The sequence below is a fragment of the Otolemur garnettii genome, unplaced genomic scaffold (genome assembly GCF_000181295.1).
Source record: "Otolemur garnettii isolate 467f Iridium unplaced genomic scaffold, OtoGar3 scaffold00032, whole genome shotgun sequence".
Taxonomy (NCBI): domain Eukaryota; kingdom Metazoa; phylum Chordata; class Mammalia; order Primates; family Galagidae; genus Otolemur; species Otolemur garnettii.
In genome coordinates this window covers 1,832,269-1,835,463 of record NW_003852427.1, presented here as the reverse complement: position 1 = coordinate 1,835,463, position 3,195 = coordinate 1,832,269, and the positions used below count along the sequence as shown (strand labels likewise).

Sequence of the window (3,195 nt, the reverse complement as noted above, 5' to 3'; positions counted from 1 at the left end):
CCTGTGGTCCCAGCTACTTGGGAGGCTGAGGCAGAAGACTCGCTTGAACCCAGGAGTTGGAGGTTGCTGTGAGCTGTGATGCCATGGCCCTCTACCCAGGGGGATAACTTGAGGCTCTGTCTCAAAAAAAAAAAAAAGACAAATTCAGTTCAGTAGGTATAGTGTATTTCCTGTGTGCTCTTAGAGATCGTTGGGAGTATGTAAAGAGTGAAATATATAAACCCTACCTTCCTGAAATTTATAGTCTTATCATGCTGAGGACAAGAACTTTAGACAGTATAATTCTAGCTGGGGAAGCTGTGCAAAGCCAGCATTTGATTTGGACCCTGAAAGAAAAATAAACAGTAAAGTTTGCTATTTCTCTTAAGTATCTGCCCTTTATAAATCACCATGCTAAGCATTTTATCTAATCCTTAACAATAGCATTTCTAGGTAAGTGATAATCTTCCCAGTTTGCAAATGGCAAATCAGAGGCACAGGCAGAGAGAAGTTACCCAAAGTCACACAGCTAGTAAGTGGTGTGACTTGTCTTGTTCTCCACTGCCTAGAGCTGCTGCTGAGACAGTTACCAGGACATCAGTCAAGGAGCACAGCTACAGATGACAAGCTTTGAGCTCTGCTCTAAGAGCTTGAAGTCTGATGGATGGAATAGGATCTATGCTTAGGGAAAAATAATTACAAATGTGAGACAACATATCACAACTTGATATTTAGTAAAGAAGATGATGTATGGGTTAGAGTTCTCCGAAAAAGGCATGAGGCAGCAAGGAAGAATGGGTCGGCTTCAGATGAGTAGGGTGGCTGTATGGGGTGGCTCACACCTGTAATCGTAGTGCTTTGGGAGGCCGAGATGGGAGGATTGAAGGGATCACTTAAACCTAGGAATTTGAGGTTACAGTGAGCTATGATCACCACTGCACTCTAGCCTGGGCAATAGGGTGAGACCCTATCTCTGAAAAACAAAATTAAAAAATGAATATGAAAGAGGATATTTCAAGCAATACAAAGAAAGGCAAAGGCCTAGGGTTAAGAAATGAATATGGTATATTCAAGAGATAGGGTTAGATTTGTGGCTCTATTTCCTAAATGTGTGCCTTTGAATGACACATTTAAGAAATAATCAGGCTCGGCGCCTATAGCTCAACCGGCTAAGGCGCCAGCCACGTACACCTAAGGTGGCAGGTTCGAATCCCCAGCCCGGACACGCCAAACAACAATGACGACTGCAACCAAAAAATAGCCGGGCGTTGTGGCGGGCGCCTGTGGTCCCAGCTACTTGGGAGGCAGAGGCAGGAGACTCGCTTGAGCCCAGGAGTTGGAGGTTGCTGTGAGCTGTAATGCCATAGCACTCTACCCAGGGGGAGACAGCTTGAGGCTCTCTCAAAAAAAAAAAAAAAAAAAGAAATAATCACTAATTCTTCAAAGATGCAAGACATAATTAGAATCAAAATGTGCTGAGTTATTAATTTATTTAGCACATTTTTATTGAATCACTACCAGTTAATGAGCATGTTGTAGATGAATGGCATACACCAATGGACAACACAGCCGCACACTGCTTTCATTGAACATAGATGCCCATTTTTTTTTCTTTTTTTGGAGACAGAGTCTTACTATGTCACCCTCAGTAGAGTGTCATGGCATCACAGCTCACAGCAACGTCAAACTCTTGGGCTTAAGCGATTCTCTTGCCTCAGCCTCCCAAGTAGCTGGGACTATAGGCACCTGCCACAGCACCCAGCTGTTTTTTGTTGCAGTTGTCATTGTTGTTTAGCTGCTGGGCCAGGTTCAAGCCTGCCAGCCTGGGTGTATGTGGCCAGCACTATTACCATGGTGCTATGGGTGCCACTCCATTAGATGCCCATTCTTGCTCTTACTTTATTTATATAGTCCTTAAGTCTAAAGCCATTCTGTTCTCTCCTTCCCTCCCCAACCCATTTACATCTTGGGGTTAGTTTTGTGAGTATTCCAGAGACTCTGTATCTCTTAGATTATTAGGAATTTTGTTTATCCTGTTTAGATGACTTGTTTATTTCAAGAATTAAGCAGATTTATATCTCTAGGACATAAACTTTTTCATTCTTTCATTGCTAATGTTGGTTTTTGTTTTTGAGGCCTGGGAGATAGAGTCCAAGGTGTATTTATATGAGATAATGATGCATACGGTTTTGCTTTTGTGTCCAGAGCTTTGTTGGAAAACATAAAGGAAGCCATTCTTACCTTTGTGAACAAAGGCAGTATTGTAACCTAATAAAACTCAAGAGTAAGTAGTTAATAAGAATTGATGAGGATGCATTAGTTTAGTAAATGACAGACTCTGCTTTTATTGCCAGTAACGGAGCCAGGTGTCTCAGAGATACTAAGTTTATGAATTCAGTGAAGACTACATATAATAAATTTCCATGTTTATCTCTAAGAACGTCGTGCTTCATCACCATTTGCCCCTACCCAACATTACTTAAAGCTTCATATCCTGAAATGAAATCTGAACAGTGAGACTTGACAAAAGAGAAAATTAAGTCAGGTGACAGTGGTTTGTCCATTAGCAGTACTTAGTAGCAGCACAGTGCTGATTTAAGCCAGTTGGTTACTGCTTTATTCATCTCTTAGCAGTATTTTTGGATTAAACACTCAGACTCCCTTCCAGGTAAAAAGGACCCATGGGACAACAAGAATAGGGGAGCATCAAAGAGCCTCCTATAGGGCAGTGTCTGTGGCTCAGTGAGTAGAGCACCGGCCCCATATACCGAGGGTGGCGGGTTCGAACCCAACCCCGGCCAAACTGCAACAAAAAAATAGCCAGGCATTGTGGCAGGCACCTATAGTCCCACCAACTCGGGAGCCTGAGGCAAGAGACTTGCCTAAGCCTAAGAGACAGAGGTTGCTGTGAGCTGTGATGCCACAGCACCCTACAAGGGCAACCAAGTGAGACACTGTCTCCAAAAAATAAAAAAATTAAGAAAAAGGCCTCGGGTGGCACCTGTGTAGGGCTCTGGCCCCAGCAAAAAAACTGCAAAAAATAAAATTAAAAAAACCTTCCTATAGTCTTAATTATTTCCTGGTGTTTAATGTCTACTTCAAAAAAGATTACCTAACAATTAAGGGGAATTAGTGTTTTTCCATTTCAAGTTTTTTGTTTTTTTGGGTTTTTTTGAGACAAAGCCTCAAGCCGTGGCATCACAGTTCACAGCAACC

At 42.3% G+C, this 3,195-nt stretch overlaps 1 protein-coding gene across 1 annotated transcript in view; it reads left to right on the top strand.

Moving 5' to 3' along the window:
• PBRM1 (polybromo 1) overlaps positions 1-3,195 on the top strand; it is a 159,019-nt gene that overhangs the window by 81,608 nt on the left and 74,216 nt on the right. The gene's annotated exons all lie outside the window — the stretch shown is intronic.